General features: G+C 43.5%; 1 protein-coding gene and 1 pseudogene across 1 annotated transcript in view; both read right to left on the bottom strand.

Moving 5' to 3' along the window:
• The window catches only part of LOC126267904 (muscle M-line assembly protein unc-89-like), a gene marked incomplete at its 3' end in the record, with an annotated part of 447,423 nt that overhangs the window by 205,182 nt on the left and 216,828 nt on the right, over nucleotides 1-25,413 (bottom strand). The gene's annotated exons all lie outside the window — the stretch shown is intronic.
• LOC126268399 (5S ribosomal RNA) lies at nucleotides 17,744-17,861 on the bottom strand (annotated as a pseudogene).

Raw genomic sequence — 25,413 nt, 5'->3', positions numbered from 1 at the left:
CTTCACGGGCTCTCCTGTGATCAGGGGTCAGTGGAATGCACCTTGCAGGTCTCCAGGCGAATAAAGCGCGTCTGTTCAGTCGTCTGTAGACTGTGTGTCTGGAGACAACTGTTCCACTAGCTGAGGTAAGGTCCCGAGCAAGGCTACCTGCAGTACTCCGTGGCCGTCTGCCGGCACTGATGGTGAGATATCGGTTTTCTTGTGGTGTTGTACACAGTGGACGTCCCGTACTGTAGCGCCTAGACACGTTTCCTGTCTCCTGGAATAGTTGCCATAATGGTGAGATCACATTTTCTGGCACAGGGAGGGCCCGTGCTACGACCTGCTGTGTTTGACCAGCCTCCAGTCGCCCTAGTATTTTACGCCTCATAACGTCACCAATATGTGTTCTTTGAGCCATTTTCAACACGCAGTCACCATTAGCACGTCTGAAAACGTCTGCACACTTACTCGCTGCACCGTACTGTGACATGCACCAACACACCTCTGCGTAGGTGGACTGCTGGCAGCGCCACCGTGCGACGACCGCAGATCAAATGCACCGCATGGTCATACCCATGAGGTGATCTGAACCCGCAAACCGCCCACCAGAGCGTTGTTTCACCACGTATCAGCATTATCCTTAATTTATGAGCAAGAGTGTATATTCAGTTAATGTTGAAAGACAGGTGCCTCGCTAAAGGTCATCGCTCAACGTGGTACATGAAGCTGCACGTCTCCAGTGGGCCGAGCAAGACAGAAACTGGACACATTTCTGATTGGGAGCGTGCAGTGTGGTCTGACGAGTCACGATTTCGCCTCCCACAAGTTAGGCAAGGCAGTAACAACACCAACGGCCCAATAAAGTGTTTAACCCACAGCATGTAGCTGGTTTAGTTGGGGTCGAAGATGGTTTTGTGGTATTTTGGAGTGTGTTTTTCATACTACGGCTAAGTTCCACCCATTGACTTTGCTGTGGACAGGAACCAGGATGATTATTTCAATATTTTTGGTAACCTATTTCCCTTTCTTTTACATCTTCATTATGGATATGTTGACTTCTAAGATAACAGCCTTGTTCACAGGGTCGCACGCATACTTCCCGGTTTAATCCACAGTCGGGCGTCCTAACGCTCCCCAACTGGTCAGTTAAATGACACGATCTTAATCCTATACAAAAATTCTGGGACCATTTGGAACGGACGGCGATACATGCCAATAAACCTCCCTTGAAATCTGATATTTCTAAGGGATCTTGCCACTAGTGAGTGGTTTCAGAAGTATACTGCCTCAGTAGCCGAGGCTGGTAACTCACACCAGTGCAGTGACACTCGACTCCGGGGTAAGCCGGTTCGAACCCTGGTACTGGATGAAGTTTTCATTGCCAGCATTTGGCCAGCAGGAGGAAGAGAGGTGTTGGCGTGAAGTTTATGACCACCACTCTTTGTTCCACTATCCGTGATCAAATTCGAAACTTCTCTGCAGCATGTCATGAATTGAGGGCAAATCACACTGTTGATGATCAGTGCATGACATTGGATGGTTCAGTTCGACGGCTTCCTTGGCGCTATTCGAGACGAGTAGGCTATGTGCGGACACCTCGTCTCACCCAGTCCCTTCCTCCATCAGTCTCACAAGCCTACAAGAAAGGGGCCCAGTGAGTGCGGAAGAATAACATCCCTTCTGACAGGTATCTGAATTCACTCCTTTGGATACGCCAGCCAACAACGTTGTACGACATTTCATTTTTTTCAGATGAATATAACATAGCTGAAAGAGTCTGTGGACTCTTCTCCTCGCTGATTTTGGACTCATCATCTAGTGACTGTGTTGCACGTTATTAGAGTGAGTAATTTTTTGTACAGTGTACATCTTAAACCGTGTAATGGCTAAAAAACGTTAATATTACATTGGAAAATAGCTAACACGTTTACCGATAGTCTCACTTTTGGGTCGAGTAGTCTACAGTTAACTTATGTGGAGCTGTGAGTACTAACTAGGGAAAGTCTCCCACTTGCGTTGAGGCTCCACTCAGAATAACAGGCACCAAGATAGGTGGCTCAGTGTTTAATGCACTGGAGTGGCTATTCCGGAGGACGAGAGTTCTGATTCCCCTCCCAACATCATTGAGATATACCTTTTTGTGGTTTTCTTAAACAACTCAAGGTAAATGATGAAGCGCATCCTTTGAAAATGACGTGGACAATTTGCTTCTTCCTAATGCGGCCTTATGCTCTGCATGAAATAAGCTCATTGCGAATGGAACTTCAAATTCGAACCGGAAAAAAGGGCTCATACGTTACAGTGTTTTAAGAAAGAAAGCTACATTGCAAACACTGACTTGCTCCTTCTCCAAATAACGTTTTTATGTTCTGGGCATTCACTACCTTATGTGAAGACGAGAAGCTAGTTTTATGGTATAACAGTAGCAATCTGACATGCGGTGACATGAACAGGAACTCAGTAGCTGATGGCAAGTAACTATTCAGTACGCTGTTAGAGCCTCTACGTGAAGCGACTCTACATCAAGATGTGAAAGTTAAATATTCACACTGAACATAAACCCGTTCAATAGATATGGGATTCATTGTAAATAATTTTACTTCGATTTTTAAGGAAAAATTGATAATAAAACGTGTGAGATAGAACAGTAAGTTCGTGCCCCGTTAGCAATGAAATGAAATATAACTTAAGATACCAATACTCTGTCGGCACTGATGATGTACGATGTTTCTGTTGCCGGAAATATTGTTCCAAGAAGACATAACAATACAGCAGAATATCCCCGACAACAATACACACGAAGCTTCAACGCAGGAACCACTAATCGGGCTTTGTTCTTAAAATTGTGTTTCTTTATGCTAATCTCTACAGCTAGTTTCGGATGGCGTACGAACAGGAAACGTCAGCTTTCGCTGGCAACACAGTGGCATTAGTACGGAGTAAATATGTCATAGGTGTGTAATGAACTAGCCGGCCGCTGTGGCCGACCGGTTCTAGGCGCTTCAGTCCGGAACCGCGCTGCTGCCACGGTCTCAGGTTCGAATCCTGCCTCGGGCATGGATGTGTGTGATGTCCTTAGGTTAGTTAGGTTCAAGTAGTTCTAAGTTCTAGGGCTGATGACCTCAGATGTTAAGCCCCACAGTGCTCAGAGCCATTTGATTTGTAATGAACTTTTTCTATTTCTTATCAAAAAGTCAAAAGCATGTATGACTACAGTACCAAGCTTCTCCCTTCTCTGAAATTTCTGCTGACCTTTGATTTACTTGTAATCTTAGACAGTCCTCCTTTTTATGAGTTAAAGACTAGATTTTGCGCCATGTGAGCTTAGGACTTGCGTTTATACTCAGATACTCGGCTAGCGTCAGCGACATGTGCATATTGCGCGATGTTGCAGGAAGATCCGTCCAGTTTCACGAGACTATATCCTGTAGGCAAATTAATATTAAGTCATTCATCGGAACTAAGATTTTACCCTGGCGCCAGTTGTAAGTTACTCGTTCACCAGGATGCCTGTAGTGAGCTCTCTCGTTCATTACCCAGTATGCAACAAGGTAGCCATGGTCTTGATAGTGTAACAAAAGAAGTTCTGCATTTCCGTTTCAGCAGAACGGACCACATGGCACTGGAACCTCTTTGTAGCCGCATTTCTTAACCAGTAGCAGCATCAACATAGAGCGCGTGCGGTCGTTGCGTTGCACCATCATTCTCCTATTTCACTTGACCTTAAGGTCTTTCTTTTTAGGGGGGGGGGGGAGGTTGTGAAATGCTCCATTTACATGGTGACAGTTATTGAATATATGAAAAAAATATAAATTAGCTACAAATTACAGCGTCCACACACTTCATTCAACATGTAAACATCACTACAGATATTCGGATTTAGGTTATGAGATGTTCGATACGCTTGCCATCATTGTGGATGATTTAGCGTGGACGAATAGCGAAATTCTGCATGACGCCCTGAAGCGTAGGAACGTCGATGACTTCCTGAATGACCGTTTTCAGCTGAGCAATGCTTTTGGGGCTATTGCTGTACACCTTGTCTTTAACATAGCCGAACAGAACGGAGTGGCAGGTGTTCAGATCCGGAGAATATGGCGGCCGATCGAAGCCCATGCCACTGGCCCAGAGTACCCCAGAGTCAGATTTTGGTTGGTTGTTTGGGGAAGGAGACCAGACAGCGTGGTCATCGGTCTCAAAGGATTAGGGAACGATGGGGAAGGAAGTCGGCCGTGCCCTTTCAGAGGAACCATCCCGGCATTTGCCTGGAGTGATTTAGGGAAATCACGGAAAACCTAAATCAGGATGGCCGGACGCGGGATTGAACCGTCGTCCTCCCGAATGCGAGTCCAGTGTCTAACCACTGCGCCACCTCGCTCGGTCCAGAGTCAGAATGTGCTCCACAAACTGCTGCTGCAGGATATTAAACTCTCTGCTGCTTCGATGGGGTCGACCTTCGTGTTGCATGAACCACATCTAGTCGAAATCAGGATCACTTTGGATAATGGGGATGATCTTCCAAAACCATGACCTTCCGTTTGGTAGTCGCCGCGCCGTTCCATAAAGGAATATCGCACCGATTATGGCGTGACTGAACACTGCACAACACACAGTCACCCGTTGATACTGAAGAGACTTCTCAACCGCGAAATGCGGATTCTCAGTCCCCCAAATGCGCCAATTTTGCATATTGACGAACCCATCCAAATGGAAGTTGGCTTCGTCGCTAAACCAAATCACATTCACTTACTAATTCCAATCATGCCCCGCGGCCAACTGTGCAGTTTGAACATACTAACGCAAACCGCTCAGAAGCGATTGTATTTCACGTAGTTTAATAATCGTTACCTTGTATGTGTCTCCGCTTCCAAGAGCTTTGAGTGAATTACAAAGGCGCATAGCATTAGCAGCGAGCGCAGTAGCTCCAGATAAACCCCCAAAAGTAAAGATCCAACTTGACTATCATGTGGTTGTTTGTTGAGTGCAGCTGAACAGCAGCTGCATATTTTTATCTTAAATGTAATTGTACAACTATCTTGAGGTCGCATAAACAAGCCTGTCTTAAAACCGGGCGATTCTTTGGGAAGCAAATACTTTGTAGTCAAATGCTTTTTTATTCCAGTCCCTGATCACAATATCAATTCTTTAGACGATGACCGGTTTCAGTCCGTAATGGCCATCCTCAGATCTAAAATATATAAATATATAGATCTAGTAAGCAGTGTGTCTTTTAACATAAAACAGCAATATGCATCACAATATACTGTCACATTGGTCACTAGATGTATATATTTATATGTTTTAGATATGAGGATGGTCGTTACGGACTGAAACCGGTCATCGTCTAAAGAATTCATATTGTGATCAGAGACTGGAATAAAAAAGCATTTTACAGTATTGGATCACTGTTTGTATACGCGATTATGTCGCAGTTGGTGAAACTTTGTAGTCACATCTTTAATGTTGTTGATCTGTCAATTGCTATTAATTTAAATATTAATGATTTTTTGGCTAGGATCTTAAATAGGCTACTAAATTAAGACAATGTTGTTTTTGTCACACGCGTTTTGCGTCAGTGTATCAAGGTTTAAGTTAATTTTAGTCATGTTTCTATCTTCATTCGTCTAGAAACCATGTGAGATCAGATGAGTCGTCTTGAAACACCGTGAATTGTAATTTCGTGTTTTCAACCAAGTCATTTTCAGTCAGAACACACAAATTTTGGGGCGCATCACGTAGATACCCGTAGTTCATACTAATCAGGTGAAACAAACGAATTACACAAAGATTTCTTCTATTCTATTCGCGGAAAGTTTATGGTGATGTTATTTTTGGATGGATAGCGGCTGTCGCGGTGCACCGCTGAGTTGCCTGCCGATCCCAGTGTCTGGGACTCGTGTACACCAGGCGTCCTCCTATTTCAGAGAGCTGTCAGCAGCACAGAACAGCCGAGTGCCGTTAGGACAGCGTGGCAGATGGGAGGAAGAAGGGCTCTCTGGAGCCATTCCGCTCGCGGGCCGAGTGTCTCGCTGACAGCGCCGCCACACCGTTATCGCTCCAGCATCCAAAGCAGGCGTCACGGTGGCATCTCAGCGTTCTCTGCTGGAGTCTGAAAGGCGCCGACTTCGTAATCGAACGACTGTGATGCGAAAAGCTGTGACGTTACGTAAAATCGAACCGTTCCGAATGTTCTCAACCTGAAACTAAGCCCGCACTGACGCACTTCTAGTGTAGGCTGTCCCCTAGGTTTGCTTCCGTTGTGAAAGTAATCAGCCAGCGCTTGCCTCCTCTCGTAGGAGACGTATACTTGATTGTCGCCCTTGCATAATGTATCGCCGATCGGAGTGGCCGTGCGGTTCTAGGCGCTACAGCCTGGAGCCGAGCGACCGCTAGGGTCATAGGTTCGAATCCTGCCTTGGGCATGGATGTGTGTGATGTCCTTAGGTTAGTTAGGTTTAAGTAGATCTAGGTTCTAGGCGACTGATGACCGCAGAAGTTAAGTCGCATAGTGCTCAGAGCCATTTGAACCATAGTGTATTATATATTGCTTCCTACAAACCTGCCCTCTGGTGTGTGTAAAGCAGGCCGATATATATATATATATATATATATATATATATATATATATATATATATATATATATATGTGTGTGTGTGTGTGTGTGTGTGTGTTTGTGTGCGTGTGCGTGTGTGTGTTCGTGTGTGTATGTATTATATATGTATGGAATGTATATATGTACGGAATAAAACTTAAAAATAAGTAGTTTCCAAATCCCAGATTATTAGGAAGAATCTGAAATGAAAATAATTAATGAAACAAAAAACAATATTGAATGTATTAAGTTGTCAATAATGCTTTCAGTTAACGTGGATCCCTTTTGTTGACCATCGGTCTGCGGTTACCTCGGTATGTCTTCGAGTTTTGCCTTCACCGTTTAGGAAAATAACCTACATTTACACCCACCTGAACATTTTTGGCAAATATCTCCTCTATAAAAGCTACGTGTGGTGTGTACTATAAAAAGCCTCCGCTTAGTGTGTGTCTCGACCGATCACTCCTCGGTACCAGTGTAATTCGTAATCAATGAGACGCTAATTTTCTAACAACAATTATTTGTAGATGAAGATGATATCCTACTATTACTCACTGATGCACTCACGTGAAACTGCACTACAATTTACATATACCATGCAACAGACGCAACGGCTCACTCACCCCACAGTGTTTCTGCGCTACTTTCATGCATTTGTTCGTGGTTTCCGTCGCTTACGCATCGCAGCAAGGCGCTCATTTCATCACCATCGGCATTACTGACGTCTACTCGCACCTCCTCTACCTTCCCTCTCACTCATACCCCTTTCTCTGTGAATATTTCCCTGACCTGTTCCGTCCACGGTGGTCGAGTCGTTCTAGGCGCTTCAGTCCGGAACCGCATAACTGCTACCGTCGCAGGTTAGAATCTTGTCGCGGGTATGGATGTGGGTGATGTCCTTAGGTTAGTTAGGTTTAAGTAGTTCTAAGTTCTAGGGTACTGATGACCTCAGACGTTAAGTCCCATAGTGCTCGGAGCCATTTGAACCATTTGAACCCCAACCTGTGTTTCTGTCTATAATATCTACTCTGCCCTTGAATAATTTGTTCTTAGACATATTTGTAACAATGTTCAGTAAAAACTGTCTCAGTATTCCATATTAAGTATTGAATTTCGCCGTGAGTGCCTTCATGTCTCATAGTTTTCACTTGGTGAAGGTGTGTGAACATTACATGCTCGGGGGTTCCTAAATCACCACAATCATACGAGGATAAGTCAATTAATATCCGCAGAGGAGTTATAAAACTTTGTTGTAATCAAATAGGAAACTTACAACAACATCATTTTTCGACATAGTCTCCTTGAGTTTCAACGCACTTGGTCCATCGTTGTACAAGCTTCCTGATACTCTCATAAAAGAAGGTTCTAGGTTGAATAGCGTTCCAGGAATGCACCGCTTCTTTCACTGCTTCGTCCGAGGCAAACCGACGGCCCTTTAATGCCTTTTTGAGTGGACCAGACGAGTGGCAGTCAGAAGGGGAAAGATAGGGACCATATGGAGGATGATCCAGTACTTCAAATTTGAGTTTCTGGAGCGTTTCAGCAGTGTGGGCAGCAATATGTGGACGGTCATTGTCGTGCAACAACAGAACACCTTTTGAAAGCAAACCTCGGCGTTTCCTTCGAATTGCAGGCTTTAGCCTGGCAGTAAGCATCTCACTGTAACGTACACTGTTTATTGTTGTGTCCCTTTCCCCATAATGTTCCAGTACTGGACTTTGTGTGTCCCAAAAAACCGTAAGCACCAGTTTTCCTGCAGACGGTTAGGTCTTGAACTTTTTCTTGCACGGCGAATTTGGATGTTTCCGTTCCATACTCTGCCGTTTACTCTCCGGCTCGTAATGATGGATCCATGTTTCGTCAGCAGTAATGATCCTGTCTAAGACGTTTTCTCCTTCGTTACCGTAGCGATCCAAATGTTTTTTGCAGATGTACAAGCGCGTTTGTTTATGCAACTATGTGCGTTGTTTTGGGATCCATCTTGCACAAACTTTATGAAACCCAAGTCTGTTGTGGGTGATTTCGTACGCAGAACCGTGACTAATTTGCAGACCATATGTCACTTCGTCAATAGTTAATTGTCTGTCAAAGAGAATCATTTCAATTGTTTCTTCATTTCAGGATTTTTCAATCCATTCGTAGACATTCAGTTGTGGGAAAACACTGTTCCAGCACTGTACCGAAAGTCTTCGATGAATTTCGGCCCCTGATACGTCTTCCAACCACAAAAAACTGATCACTGAACGTTGCTGTTCTTTGGTGCAAAAAGCGGAGCAGCCATGATTAACAGCACGGCAGCGATAACGGAATTAATCTAGGAGCTTGAAAATTGCAAAGATATAACTACAAATAAACAAAGCACGCGTCATCAACGTAAAACGACAATACTACCAAAATAAACAAAAATATAACTAAATTGCGTATAATAATTGACTTACCCTCGTATAAAATGTTGATGGTCTCTTTCCTGTTCTCCGTAAGTTTTGGGGACGGAGTGTACCCTACTGGGGATGACTAGTACAGAAGTAGTAGAATGCAGACTCGGTGTCCGGAATTTCCACCATCCAGAAACCGCTGCTGTTCACCAAGTGTCCACATCTGACTTATTATTCGCTGAGGAACCTCTCTTGTAATTTAAATTATCTCGTTGCAAACAATACTTTGCGACAAGATCTCAAACTGCGATCTCAGTGGGATATATTCTCGGAATGCCAAGAACCACTTCGGCTGCCGTAGTACTGAATGTTCCCGTCATCCTTGAAAAAGCCCTCCCTGTATATGGGTTAGCGTGTCCCTGGGTCGTACCAGACGGAGGCAGTGAGCCCAGGTACTTGTTAAAAAGTCACGATGGCACTGTAATATATTTCACAGCCTCCTAGCTAAAGCTGTAGCCGGCGTTTCCGGTATTGCCAGCTTTGTCCACGATATTGGTCGCCTTTACACTGTGTACAGATAGCGTGAAAAAATTTTTCCATAGCCGAGAAAACTCTCAATGACCTTCGTACAGTGCTAAGCATAATTGGGCTGCTTTCTAGTTTCGGTTTAGAGAGTTTGCCTTTAAGCAACATATATGTAGTTTTATTAGTAGTTATTCGTGTTTTATTGTTCCTGCACCACTGCTGTATATAGTTTTCAGGACATGGAATGCATTTTCTTTTAGCTTCTGTCTTCATTTCGTAGAGATCACTACAAAGATGTCATTATAGTAAGCCACAACTCTGACGTTCCAATCCAAGAATCCCAGAAGCAGGTGAGTTGTGAGGGCCCAGAATATTGGCCCACATATGAATCCTGTGGACAGCGCTCAGCAATGTTTTTTATCACTTTTTTCAGTCCAGCATGTCGTCCGACTGTGCGGTCCTTACAGTCATTCCTGAAACTAAGGCTTTTCTGGTCCTTGAGACTCATTAAGCTATTCGGTCACACTATCATAGTCCAAATCAGACCTTAAACTAATACCTATCTCCTCCCCTTCAAACCCGTGCGGAGGAGTGTGACTAGACACAGCTAACAACGTTGGGAGAAAGGGCAAAGTGGATGAAGGGAGGATAGTGAGAGTATTACAACTTGCTTGTGTTGACGTTATTCGAATTGGAGGACCAACTCAGCTCAAGATAGATGATCCAAAGAAGCGGTCGAGACTTATTTACGGGAGAGTGAGACGCAGCAGAGAGCCACTAGGGTAAAATCTTTATCTTCTGCGACCTTAGAAATGGTACGTGTCTTTGAGTTACCATAAATCTCACGGAATCCTTCTTCGCAGCATTTTTTTTAAGTAGGAGTAGCAGAGGAGAGACCACCTGAGTTTGAAATTCGCGTTTACAAGAGAAGATTTTAATAGGAGGATTTTGGACAGAAGTTGAGAAACAAAACTACCTAATTACACGTTTAGTTATAGATCAGTGTTGCTAATAGTGGGAAACATTTATTGCACGATGTACGAGTGAAGTCTACTCGCAGTGCAGCAACTTTTCTCCAGCTCCTCATCAGCATTATGATTGTGGGACATATGTGGGATCTTAAAACATTTTTTACCCCATGTGGGGTTTTATGAAGAAATTTGTGGGTGAGCAACTTTATCAACAGTGATACATGGTACTGACAACAGACGGTAAGTAAACCTCGTGAAAAGTTGCTTATGCAGCTATTTTTTCACTAGCATTCGCGCGCAGTGGTCTAAGGAATATCAAGAGAATCCAAATTAAAATAGTTTGAACCAAAACATGGTTTCGACTATTCCCGAATACCGAGTCCAGATCCCTCGGTGCAGTGTCTTGTTTAAAGATAAAGCTCCCTTGAACCCGAACGTTGCTTCGAACAACACTGTTTAATTAGGCATGACCCTACTGGAGGTGGTACCCCGTTGGCTTCCTCCGCTGCACTCCTTTGAACACGATCAGTTCCTGCTGATAATCCTGTTTGGTTTGTGTTCCACACACTTGAGCATTTTTTTTAAATGGCTTGGAGAAGTCTCCATGTAAACTGTCTCCTTCACAGACTGACTGCATTTTGTCCGTATCCTCCCAATGAACCAAACGCAGCCGTCTCCCTGTTAATGCTCACAAAGAGCAACGACCGCCGTACAAGAGTCTGTTGCACGTACAGCTGTAACCTCTGGTACGCGCCTTCAGTACTCATTATACCGACCGCTGCAACATATTTCGTCGGCAAAAGGATGTAGTTCATATATTCTCGTGCCAACATGCTTTTTTCTCTCCTGCGTGTGCTAACATTTTGTTAACAGGAATGCCTCTGCATGGTTGTAAGAGGAAGAGAAATAATGTGACCAATGGAAGTCCCCCACTGCTAATCGAACTTGCTATGCCGTCCCAATTGAAAAAGTACAACCATTGGGAGACAGGAACCGAATTCATAAGCCTCTCTATCACGGAGCCTTAAGCGGTTAAGATGTGTCATTTCAGCGAAAAAAACAAACAGTTTACTTCTACTCACGACCATGTTGCTATAGTTTTGCTTTCTATATCCATTTCCTGCACTATTAGATGAGAGCAATTAGGCAATAAGAAATGTAAGGAGTTGATAGTGGCAGCTTCATGTGTGCGGTTGGTCTGCGACGTGTGCTGAAATGCCTCAGTTCCAACATCTCCGCTTTCGAAAGGTGGATGCTGCCTGCAGCACAAAATTTAGAATGTTGACTAATCTATAGGTCCATTCTCAGCTCAATAAAATTTACCTTTTGTCTTTTTTAGGGTAAAAGCAGAATCTATATAGTATCACTTTGTTTTCCGTCTGGCTGTCTGTTCGTCTGTCCAACTGTTACGACCCCTTTGTCTCAGAAACGGCGGGAGATATGAAATAGAAATTCCGTCATATACGTAGGTCTACAGTACTTTATCGGTCTAAGAAATTTATACTTCTAGGTCTGTGCAATCAGAAGATACGGTCATTTTTGACACTCGCAAACTCATTCATCAAAACCTAGACTGATGAAATTGGACAAGAAGCAAAGTACGCAACACAAGTAAAGGAAAAAATTAGAAAATTTTTAATTTCTATCACATAATTTTTTATTACAAACTTATACTGAACTCAAACTATCAAAAATCTAAGAAAATACTGTAGGGATTCTTATCTCGTTTTCAGTAATAGCTAGAGTGATTCTAGAGGAAGATCGACGTATGCAATTTACAAATATTGCACACTAACTATCTGACCTACGATGAAGTGAATTCTCCTGCCAATGAGAAAACGATGCCTTTCCCATCTAGCGGTGACAGTCATTTGGCTGCCCGACTAACGTGTCAAGCTTATGCTAGCATCAAAGGTTCTTTCCGAACTGCTCATTCTACATATAAACATTTCCTGAAAATGTATGCCTATAACACGTACAACACCTATTTCGAAGTATAGTAATACTGGCAATGATGAAGGACTGCACTTTCATTGTTTTTGATGAGGTTTCGATATCCTGTAAAATATCCGTTGAAGCATTCCACAGAACAGTTTGACATTTTACGTAACAACAATAGCCCTATGGCTGAATGTACCGTCAGATCTTTCCAGCGATTGAAATAGGGACGGGAGCAGACGAGGCCAACGCATCTGCAATTGCCCATTAGTATAGCATATTAATGTAACTCCAGAATTAATAAAACAAATGCAAAATTACAATATCAAATGCAAAAGTACACAAAAAATGTCTTGAAATTCCCGGGACTTCTATCTTGCCAGTGTTGATAACGCTGTCTGACTTCCGCCCTCGTCACGCTATGAACTGGTGTCAGCTGTCGCTCCAGCCGTCCATCGTCTCATGGAAGTTATTCACAGTCGACTGCACTCTGGCTGGAGGGCTCGTAAAGCCCCGACGATGCCTTACAAAGATCAGCTAAGACGCATCACATAGGAGATCCACCTCATCCATCCCAGAGGTCTAGGAGGAACTTGCGGAAGATCGTAAATGTTAGCGCCGAACTGTCTCTTCGGCAGTTGCTGTCTTTGAAGAGAAAAGTCGCACACATGAACACATAGAGCAGGAGACATGGAAATTTCTCGAAATTCAGTCACTGTCATCTCCAATATTCGAGTATGCATCACGCAGAAATTGGTCAATACAGTCACCGAAGAGATATAAACATTCGGACCCGTCGGTAAAATCGAAACGCTGAGGATCACAATGACGTCTTGTTATCTGTGTACCCTTCCTTGGCACGCACATACTCCGAGTGATTGTTTCGTCAGTTTGAGAAAGAAAGCAATTTTTACGTCTGTTTGTTGTAAATAACTGCAGAAAAGGTACAGATAAGTATTTCGCAGTTGGCCCACAATCGTAACGATGTACCATCAGTGTTTCTCAAGACGGCAAATCTTGAGCATGTGTGCAGCACAATTTTTTGTAAACTGCATAGTAGGAGTATCGAAGGCCGGAGAATTTGCAGAGCTTGAAGTATACGGAACTGTAGTACTACAAAGAACGGATGGATGTTAATGAAATTACGCCAAACTCATGTCTCGCTGTGGTTTGGACTCATAATCCTATAAGGCGTAGTGAGCGCCTAGAAGGATTTTGAGGTCAGTATTGGCAGTGGTTCAAATGGCTCTGAGCACTATGGGACTTAACTTCTGAGGTCATCAATCCCCTAGAACTTAGAACTACTTAAACCTAACAAACCTAAGGACATTACACACATCCATGCCCGAGGCAGGATTCGAACTTGCGACCGTAGTGGTCGCACGGTTCCAGAGTGTAGCGACCACTTTGGGCAACTACAGCTTATCTCCAGCTGCTGAAGATATGCAACGTAGTAGTCAAGCAATAACTTTTTTATTTTCTAAAGCTCGAACACCATTCAACTGAAAATCCTAATTCATTACAACGAATACTAATAAAAATCAAAGAGTAAAGCTGATTGCCTGTGCGCTCGTCGCTACAGAGTAATGCTGCCTTTCATTGTGCATTCACAGATGTTCTTCTGGCGACTCCGACACAACTTTGTGTATTTAGCATCATTTAGATATCGTCAAAAAGCTCTTCCTGCCGCCACGTCACACTATTCAGCTGCTGACTCTAGATAATGAAAATCACTGTCGTCAACTTACGTCTAACGAGAGGTTCTTTAGCCCCAAGAATTTTAAAGGTTTCCGTGGTGATCTTAATTTGCGTACATTATTTGTTCAGTAACGGAAGAGTCTAAGGAAGAGACATTCTACTCGTATATGCTTCCCGCTCTCAAAGAATGCCACCAGAGAATCTCCTGCAAGCAGATCACGAATGTGCAGAGAAATATCAGTATATTTCATGTCGGTCAATATATTTCTTCCTGGCGCAGGAAGGACAAATTAGCAAAAGCGGCCAGGCGAACCGACCCACAATCCTAGCAAAAAAGTGAGGAGGCGTGTCAGAGAAGACAGAAGTGCAGATATTCTTAAAATGGTTCAAATGGCTCTGAGCACTATGGGACTCAACTGCTGTGGTCATTAGTCCCCTAGAACTTAGAACTACTTAAACCTAACCAACCAAAGGACATCACACACATCCATGCCCGAGGCAGGATTCGAACCTGCGACCGTAGCAGTCGCAGATATTCTTACTGCAATAAATATCGATCTACATATTTCTATAAGACGATTAGCATCATCTTCGACGATGATCAGAAGTTTGGAAATTTCTATACCACAGTCTGTATAACGGGCTCATCAGACCTTTGTTATGATATGTACATCTACTATTACTAATCGTTATAGATCTGTGAAAATCTTAATGAAGTCAGTATCTATCTATTTCTCATTTTTTTTCTTTTCCTGTTAAAGTTGCTTATCTTGTCCTGAATGACTTTGTGTGTACAGATGTAATGTAATGTGTTACGCCAAATCTGTACTGTTGTTTACTGTGTAATATTATTTCCATGTATGTGTGTAATTTAGTTGTAATTTTAGAAGTTTCGGACCGTTAGGAAAATTAATATCTGTCAATGACGTTACGAAGCGAGAGACAATTGAAGAGCGATGGTGAGTTAACGTTGCGTCGCAACTATAACTAAAGCCGAATACCTCGAGTTAGACGGAGTGTCGTCATTAGGGGCAGCGAACTGTCTGTGGTTCGGTTTAATATGCTTCAAACTGTGTCGGAATCTGTGTGGGTCTAGTTATGGTGGCGTGGAAAATAAACGGCCGTACTGCACGTGAGGGCTGGTACTCGGCCTGCCGTCCACTGCTGCTTCTGGAATTGTGTTTTCTTAATACCAAATTAACTCGACTGGCCATCTGACGCTGCGCTTTTGAGCCAGTGAAGCTTTACTTATGGTGTATTCTGATAGACCAGCGATTAACGAGACAAGGAGATTTTGCAGCTCTCATCTCAGGTAGGAAACAGCACAACGCACATCTCTGCAATCACATCGTAGACTGTCAGCCGAAATTTCTTTCTCCTGTGTATCAGTACAAACAAACTCCTATTCACAAATGTTACTAAAATGTTTTACGTAGTTTTAAGTCAGTTTTCGATTTACCTCCGAACAGCAGTCCTCCAGTAACACTTTCAACTAAAATTGCATTTGTGCTGCTGAGGGCTATTTCAATGTCAGAAAGTATGTAGTTGTCGCATACCAATGCGATGATATAACGATTATGCTGGGGACACTGGTTAAATGGTTCAAATGGCTCTGAGCACTATGGGACTTAACATCTATGGCCATCAGTCCCCTAGAACTTAGAATTACTTAAACCTAACTAACCTAAGGACAACACACAACACCCAGCCATCACGAGGCAGAGAAAATCCCTGATCCCGCCGGGAATCAAACCCGGGAACCCGAGCGCGGGAAGCGAGAACGCTACCGCACGACCACGAGATGCGGGCGGACAGTGGCTATTATGTTGTTAATTCGTAGTAATATCAAAGACATAATTTAAGTAACGATATTTTGAAGGCACTGGGAATTAAGAACGAAAAGTTTTGCTATGTTGCTGTTGTGAACTTACGTTATTAAAGATAGTGCTCGCGAAGCAACAGAGGCATTTATAGTCAGTTAATAATGACCTGTTTACAGCTGCGTCATTTCACGCCAGGTCACCACTCATTCCTTAGTGCTGACACTAACTTTATTCCATTCAGGAATCATTTTCCTGTTTGTTGATTGCACGGCTTAATAATTAATGCTTCCCATCAAGGACATTCTAAATACTCACAGGTCTAATGGTGATCTGCTAACAGTAATAAGCCAATACGCATCAAATTTACTAGCTCGGAGCAAGCTTATCGGCCCGAGTGAGTGTGGTAAAATGTTGGGCTCGTCTTAGCTTACAGCTTCAGAAAACACGATGGACAAACAGTTAAAATACGATGACACACAGAACAAAGTTCACACTAATCACAGATAGTGACGCACGCGACTTCCCTTTCTTCGGAAAATGGCGGCAAAGACAAATAAATCTAAAACTGACAAAGCTCGAGTACACTGGAGCCCCTTCTAGACGGGGTTAGGAACGCTAACAGAAAGAAGCTGTTCATATTCCACATGAGTGTTCCTTCTAGTTCGTTAATCAAGGTCTGTATTTGTATGACTGTATGCTGTGGGATGATGAAGACACTACCAAATAAAATGGCGAGACAAATGTCCACAATGCTGATTACAGGTGAGAAGAAACCCATCCTGACTTACGTCATCAGGATAACGAGTATATGCAGAGCATGAATATCTAATGAGAACTAATTAATGACAAAGTAATCGGACATTATTGTTTGGTGGGTCGGTTGGTTAATTCGGGGGGACGAGTCCCATCCGATTAGGGAAGGATGGGGAAGGAAGTCGTCAGTGCCATTTCAAAGGAACCATCCCGGCATTTGCCTGAAGTGATTTAGGGAAGTTACAGAAAACCTAATTCACGATGCGGGTTTCAACCGTCGTCCTGCCGAATGCGAGTCCAGTGCGCTAACGACTGCTTCACCTCGCTAGGTCATTATTTTTTGTGAACAGTTAAGTGATAAGAGGTTTCCAGTCTCTCCAACATTCACTGTCAGAGTTGCCGGACAATTTTACACTAGCTACATGGTTACAAATGCGCCTGCAGCGAGATGAGTCCAGCACATCTTACCTCGGTATCCAGGCGTGCTTTAAATCAAATTTTGCTGGTCTGTGGATTGGTAGGAAAGGGCCCGTGACCTAATCATCTCGGTCGCTACATTTAGCAGCCCTCGGTCATTTCGTTTGGAGACCTATTGAAGATACTGTGTACCAGCAGCGTCCTACAACACGGGACTATACGAAAGAGTTTGCGAAGCACGCTGGCCGGTCGCTCCCAGATGCAGCAATCCTTCAGGGAACTCAGAGCGTACACAAGCAGGAGTCGCTGAGTTCAGAACAAGGGGGAAATCATTCTGAAGGGCTGTTACCGTAAAACTTCACAAAATAATAATACTTTACAATATTATGTGTTAAAATTGCAGATAAAGTTTATTCAAAGCTCAAAATGTAAGAAAAAGTTTTTCCCTCACAGCAACATCAACAAAGCACTCCCTCTGCAGGTCACAAGCGGCCCATCGGGACCATTCGACCGCCGTGTCATCCTCAGCTGAGGACGCGGATAGGAGGGGCGTGTGGTCAGCGCACCGCTCTCCCGGTCGTTATGACGGTTTTCTTTGACCAGAGCCGCTACCATTCGGTCGAGTAGCTCCTCAGTTGGCATCACGAGGCTGAGTGCATCCCGAAAAATGGCAACAGCATATGGCAGCCCGGATGGTCACCCATCCAAATGCCGGCCACACCCGACAGCGCTTAACTTCGGTGATCTGACGGGAACCGGTGTATCCACTGCGGCAAGGCCGTTGCCGTAACGTCAACAACCACATACATAATTGTATAGACTTTCTCTTTCTTTGCTTACCTTTTGGACATATCGTCAGCTCCAGGAAGAGGTTTTCTTGATATCACTCGAACTGCGCAAAATAAAAAATGCCACTGTTCTTTTCAAAGCTACCAACTTCTTTATCATGATCGCGTTTCGAACGCTGAAGATGCTCGTTTTCTCCGTTTCCATGAGCTTCCATGCAGTGCAGGTTTCAACATTCTTTTGGACCTCAGCGGTTTCCCTAAAACGCATTTCACCCGAAAAAGATCAGACGCGTCGATTCCGAGAGAAAGTGCCCGTACAGCAAGTCTCAAGCACCCTGTGTAATGGCAACAGTAGTCTACCTAACGGCAAAAGCCCAGTGTTGCGAGAATTATTCTACATACATTTTTTAAAAATTCTTTGTAAATTTTTCAGCCTTTGATATTTTAGCAAAGGGGCTTCCTACAACCGTCAGATACTTAAAGAACTGCGTTTTTAACCATCGGATGTACAAATAAACCTTTATACTCTACCTCTATCAGAGGAAGAAAAGACAAAAATATCAGATGGAAAAGCAGTTCATCAAATATCACGACTTTAAGTGAAACATGGACGATAAATAGTTTGGACAAGAAGAGAATAGAAGCTTTTGAAATGTGGTGCTACAGAAGAATGCTGAAGATTAGATGGATAGCCCACATAACTAATGAGGAAGTATTGAATAAGATTGGAGAGAAAAGTTTGTGGCACAACTTGACGAGAATAAGGGATCGGTTGGTAGGACATGTTCTGAGGCATCAAGGGATCACAAATTTAGTATTGGAGGGCAGCGTGGAGAGTAAAAATCATAGAGGGAGACCAAGAGATGACTCCACTAAGCAGATTCAGAAGGATGTAGGTTGCAGTAGGTACTGGGAGATGAAGAGGGTTGGGTTGTTTTGGGGAAGGAGACCAGACAGCGAGGTCATCGGTCTCATCGGATTAGGGAAGGAAGTCGGCCGTGCCCTTTGAAAGGAACCATCCCGGCATTTGCCTGGAGCGATTTAGTGAATTCACCGAAAACCTAAATCAGGATGGTCGGACGCGGGATTGAACCGTCGTCCTCCCGAATGGGAGATGAAGAAGCTTGCACAGGATAGAGTAGTATGGAGAGTTGCATCAAACCAGTCTCAGGACTGAAGACCACAACAACAACAATAAACAGCTTAAAGTTAGTCTTACAATAAAACACCATCAAACGTAAAGGAATTATCATGAACAACGATCTCAGTTGACAAGATCACATGTTCGATAATAACTTCTAGGAATAGACGGCATTATTTCGAGTCCTAACTGAACACGTGATGTGTGTTTTTCTCTTGTCACTTTGAATCGTTCTTCATGATAATTCCTTTACATTTGGTCATGTAATACCAATTCAATGCTTTTTAAGGTCATAACATGTAATAAATGGTTTTTCCCTTAATTCGTGTGATGATAAGACTGAAGCAGATGGAGAATAGAGGTTTTTTTGTACAGCTGATTGTTAAAATGCAGCTCTTTAAGTTTTCAGCCTTTATCCACTTAATGTTTACGAGAACGTACGTTCGCACAAATTCCGTTATCAGTATGAAAATTCCTGTGCAGTTATTCATTCCTTAACACATATTTTCCGTTAATTTTCGAAATCTGAAGTAGCTGCATTGTTGTAAGAACTGCTTCAAGGATTTTCAGACAGCATTTCTGAGAAGTAGATGGTCTTCAGCAACCACACTGACATATTATGGAGCAGAAAATGGTTGTGCATTTCTTATAATTTCTCATCGCCGGTGACAGTGTCTCGACAATACTTGAGAAATGCTTGAGCGATGACAGGGGAGAGGCTCCCCTTAGGTGTGCCTGGTCTATCCCCGGCCAAGTTTCGTAACGTGTTTACGACACAGCTGGCTGTGGCGCGCTTCGCGAAGACAATGCTGACCGCGTGCGGCCTGGCCAAGTCGCCGCCTCACACATGCGTAACTGTGCGTCAGTCTAGAAGACTCTCGTCACTTCGGAATCGAGGAGACAGCGGCCTGCAGAGCTGACTGGTAGTCATTCTATCCATTAATAACACAGGTCGTTGCTCACAGACGATTAATGAAAAGGCGCACCATGGGTGGACGACAAATAGTATGTCATTCAAGCGACTTTTGTATAGGTGTGCAGGCTGAGTTGTACACCATTAAACCTCAAACAAGATATGACTGTGCAAAAGGTGTATAAAACTGGAGCACACAGTACTCATGCTGACAATCCATGGTGCGCCAGACGCCGTCGCGCGGTCTGAATGTGTACCCATCATACAACAACCAATTTACTCATTCCTCGATTCAACGTAGATGCCGCGGCTGCGTGGCCTGGCTAATAATACGTCTGTCCTCTCCGGCGCTAGCCGCATGGGGCTGTGGAGATCCTGCATGGCGTTGAGAGTGGCCCTCCCGATCCCGTCGATTCCACATATGCGTGACGGTCGTAGGACCACGACGAATGCGAGCAACGAATGACCATTAACTGCAGTCTTGACGGGCCGTGATGATACCACTGTCGAATTCGGACACGTCTTTCTTCCATGAGAAATAACACAATCTTCTCACATACAGCCAATAATCGCAACCGCTGAAATGAATTTCAAACCTGCTGCACAATAATTCCTTACATACAGAATGTAGATTGCGTTATTGCATCAGTTGCAAAGCGATTTAGAAAATATTGCTGTATGGTGTGGCAGGTGGCAGTTGACGCTAAATAACGAAAACTGTGAGGTGATCCACATGAGTTCCAAAAGAAATCCGTTGGAATTCGATTACTCGATAAATAGTACAATTCTCAAGGCTGTCAATTGAACTAAGTACCTGGGTGTTAAAATTACGAACAACTTCAGTTGGAAAGACCACATAGATAATATTGTGGGGAAGGCGAGCCAAAGGTTGCGTTTCATTGGCAGGACACTTAGAAGATGCAGCAGGTCCACTAAAGAGACAGCTTACACTACACTCGTTCGTCCTCTGTTAGAATCTTGCTAGGCGGTGTGGGATCCTTACCAGGTGGGATTGACGGAGGACATCGAAAGGGTGCAAAAAAGGGCAGCTCGTTTTGTATTATCGCGTAATAGGGGAGAGAGTGTGGCAGATATGATACGCGAGTTGGGATGAAAGTCATTAAAGCAAAGACGTTTTTCGTCACGGCGAGATATATTTACGTAATTTGAGTCACCAACTTTCTCTTCCGAATGCGAAAATATTTTGTTGTGCCCAACCTACATAGGTAGGAATGATCATCAAAATAAAATAAGAGAAATCAGAGCTCGAACAGAAAGGTTTAGGTGTTCGTTTTTCCCGCGCGCTGTTCGGGAGTGGAATGGTAGAGAGATAGTATGATTGTGGTTCGATGAACCCTCTGTCAAGCACTTCAATGTGAACTGCAGAGTAATCATGTAGATGTAGATGTAGATTTCTAATGTCATTACTGTTACATGCTTTGTGCGGTTGCACGAAAACGCTAATCGCTTGCACATACAAGCGTTTCAATTTCTTGCTTGATTCGTTGATTTGAGGGAGGGCATCAAACAGCGAGTCATCGGTCCCATCGGATTAGGAAAGGATGGAGGATAAAATCGGCCGTGCCCTTTCAAGGGAACCGTCCCGGCATTTGCCTGAAGTGATTTAGGGAAGTCACAGAAGACCTAAATGAGGAGGCCGGACGCGAGTTTGAACCGTCGTCCTTACAATGCGAGGGCAGTGTGCTCGGCAATTTAAAGTTTGTTAGGTGCCGTCTTTATGGTGTGGCAGTTTTATTTAGTGTTCATCAAAACTGGCTCTGAGCACTATGGGACTTAACATCTGACGTCATCATTCCCCTAGAATGAAGAACTACGTAAACCTAACTAAAATCTCACGCATCCACACCGGAGGCAGGATTCGAACCGGCGACTGTAGCAGTCGCGCGGTTCCGGATTAAAGCGCCTAGAACCGCTCGGTCACAGCGGCCGGCTACTGTTCATCCTGCAACAGATTTTGAATGGATGAGAAGCTCACCCGGACGGTGTGGCCGAGCGGTTCTAGGCGCTTCAGTCTGGAACCGCTAGACCGCTACGATCGCAGGCTCGAATCCTGGTACGGGCATGGGTGTGTTTGATGTCCTTAGGTTAGTTAGATTTAAGTAGTTCTAAGTTTTAGGGGACTGATGACCACAGATGTTGAGTCCCATAGTGCTCAGAGCCATTTGAACCATATACTTAGAAAGTCTTCTGGCAAAAATGATGAGCGTGACTCGCGTCGAACCGCTGCTGCATCTCGTCACGGTCACCCAACCGGAAACCTGAGAGCTTTTGCGTAATAATAATAATATAATGTGTGTGAAATCTTATGGGACTTAAGCTTACACACTACTTAACCTGAAATATCCTAAGGACAAACACACACACCCATGCCCGAGGGAGAACTCGAACCTCCGCCAGGACCAGCCGCATAGTTCATGACTGCAGCGGCCACGACCGCTCGGACAATCCCGCGCGGCCAATACAGAATTAAACTGGAGTATTTTAGTCGTCAGTATCTGTTACTTTTTCGTGGGAAATCATTCGGTATTGAGTATAGTAAGTTACAGTTAACACCTTCAGTTAATTGATTTTAAATTTCCAATGGAGCAAACAACTTGCAAGACGTTTGTAGAGGAAAATGTAATATCTTTAGATCGGTCAGTGCCCTTTTCTCGGTATCTCGAAAGCCTCTCTTAGTCATAGAATCAATGAATTTTATTACACTGATGAAATTCAGATAAAAACGATTAAAAATTGAAAGGTAAGTGGACACGTGATCACGAATACACGCACACACTGTAACTCCGTTAGTACGGACAAAAAAGAAACTGAAGTTACAAAAAGTTTCTTTTGGAATGTATCAAACGATCAGATTATCTGTTTAAAGCCCTTTCAAATGGTATTAACAAAGTCAGTTGCGTCGTACTTATCTGGTTATTCTCCACACAATTGAGGCAAAAAAATTGTGAAGAAGGTTAGAAAACAATCAACTTCATCAGTGTCTTGATTGTCACATTTAAAAGGGACTGTGTTTCATTGTTCCCTAAAGTTCAAAGTTTCGCCACACGATAACAAAGTTGTGCATGTTCCCTTTAGAGGAAACGTGAACGATATCTGGTACACTCATCCTACGGCCACTTTAATCATTTCTGTGAAATTCATTTTTCGACGGCATGAATTGCAGCGTAAGAAATTGTAGGGAATCTTCAGTAAGTATCTGGCGCAGCATTTTTAGCGACCAGTAGCTGCCGACCTCGAACGTAGTGCTGCCTTGAGTGTAAACGTTGTCTCCTCTACATGCTTCAACTTACACTCTCAATTGTGTTAGCAATACATTGTCGAGACAACAAGAAAAAGAGATTTGTCTTCCAGTAGACCCTACAGTACAGTAGCAGACATCATAAACAAGGAATTTCAACAGTGAATAACAGCCTTTTTCTTTGCCGTATTTATTACGTGTTCAATTACACGAGAAAACAACACTATGCACTAAATGTTGTATTGTGTACAGAGTCCTTGTGTAATTATCTTTACCAGATATTATTTAAATTTAGTGATATGTCTGAAGCGTTGCATGAAAGCTCATTTTGCTCTTAGCTGTTGGACAGTGTGACTGTCTTCTACACATGCTCCACGTTTCTATGAATGAATTCTGCTAATACTTCACCTGAAACAAACTGCTATGTAGTTACCTGCATAGAAAGCACACATTATTTGTCAACATCCCCGCTCATCTGGTGTATAGTACAAGCAGTACTAAGGGATTGGCCTGGACATTTCACAGCTTGTAGTGCTATACGCGTAAAGCAGATGGATAAGTCAGTCACTGCAAATTATATATTGAGAATTCTTTCAAATATGCAGTTTAACGTTCAGAAAGCTTCTCGACCACAGCGAGTTCATTAATGACGGAAAACTGAAGTTCTTGCACGAAAAAGAGTGGGTGATTCCAATAAAGATTTATAGAGAAACAACATCCCCGCATTCGCCTTAAGTGTTCAAAAAACCCAAGTAAGATCTTGATATTGCTGCCCGAAAAGTAGTTTATAGCCTGTCCCTTCCAACTGATAGCTGCTCCCTCTATCATTATACACACCACTAGAGGCAGAAATACACACACCACTAGAAGCGGAAATAAAGAAAGAAGGAAATGATTGCACCTCTTCACGAAATAGTGCTAGTTATCATGTAACACGCATAATCCAATTTACAAGCACAGCGATTACCAATAGGGAGCTAACGTAATTTTAGCATTTATTCTTAAAATTTTAAAGCCGAACCAACTTGAAGTGTTCAGTTGCATTATTTTACTCAATGTGTCACGATAAACGTTGTAGGTCGCGTATATTACTTACTAGAAATATGCAAGGACAATACCTAAAAATGTCTTTAATACTAACAACCCCTTGCATGGTAGGTGTTAATTTTTTGCAGAAAGCTGAATCTTCAGACCGTCCAATGCTAACTATTGCGTTTGTTCCTCAGTAACATGCAGATTATAAGTTAATCATCTTATATTAAAGGTTGTATCGGAAAAACTATGTAGAACATACAGGACTGTGAGCTGTCTCAACATCTAACTTGTTGACTGAGGAAAGGCCTGTCCTCTCTAAGAATGTTTACACTGTGACCGGTTTAAGGAATCGTACTGCAGTTATGTCTACAATCAGCCGCTTGGCACAGGGGGCTGCAAAGAATGGCAACAACGTCTAAATGTTCGGCAGTCGTGTGGCATATAAAGGGCGGTGAAAACGTTCCAGGTCGAAAACCATAGAGTCTAGGGCCTGTATGCCAATCAAGCCAAATTGCCGTGTGTATTGACGCAGTCATCCAACCGACTCAATCATGCTGAACATACCCGTTAAATAAAACGCCGTGTCCTGCTCCGTGGATAAGTCCGCACCTGTCCTCGTCCGACATTAATCGTCGAGTCTTCAGGGCCTTTTTGAGAAACCAAAGGCATACAGCTGCATGGTGAGTGATCGGGACTGTACGGCGGATCCTCGACTGTCTCCCCTTCCAGTTAGCCTCTCAGGTAGGCCGGCGTCTTGTGTCGAATCGCGATTATCACGGAACTTGGGCCACCATTCCACAACAGTGGTTTTTAACTGACATGATGCTCCATACACACTCGTCATTTTCCGATGGATGTCTAGGGGTGTTTGTCCTTCGGCAGCCGAGGAAAGAATAACAGCTCGTTGATCCTGTTTGGACGCATTTGGCAATAACGTTTTAACAGTTCACGTCTCCACGTAGCGCACACACGTCCGAAAGACACCACTGCCACACCAACTCGTTGCCTACATGTGGGGTGCTTATGTATCCGCATCTTAATCGCGCTGTGTTGCATGTACGCCCACGAATGGAAATTTTTGATTGGCCCTTATATCAACCACGAGCAAGAAATGTTTCGCACAAGTAACGCGTACACGAATTTGTGACGTTAGTGGCCTGCAGTGGAAAAAACACTCGCCTCTGATGTCACCACTTAATATG

The sequence above is a fragment of the Schistocerca gregaria genome, chromosome 4 (genome assembly GCF_023897955.1).
Source record: "Schistocerca gregaria isolate iqSchGreg1 chromosome 4, iqSchGreg1.2, whole genome shotgun sequence".
Lineage (NCBI taxonomy): Eukaryota > Metazoa > Arthropoda > Insecta > Orthoptera > Acrididae > Schistocerca > Schistocerca gregaria.
Note: the sequence above shows the minus strand (reverse complement) of the source record. Positions and strands in the feature narration are given on the sequence as shown.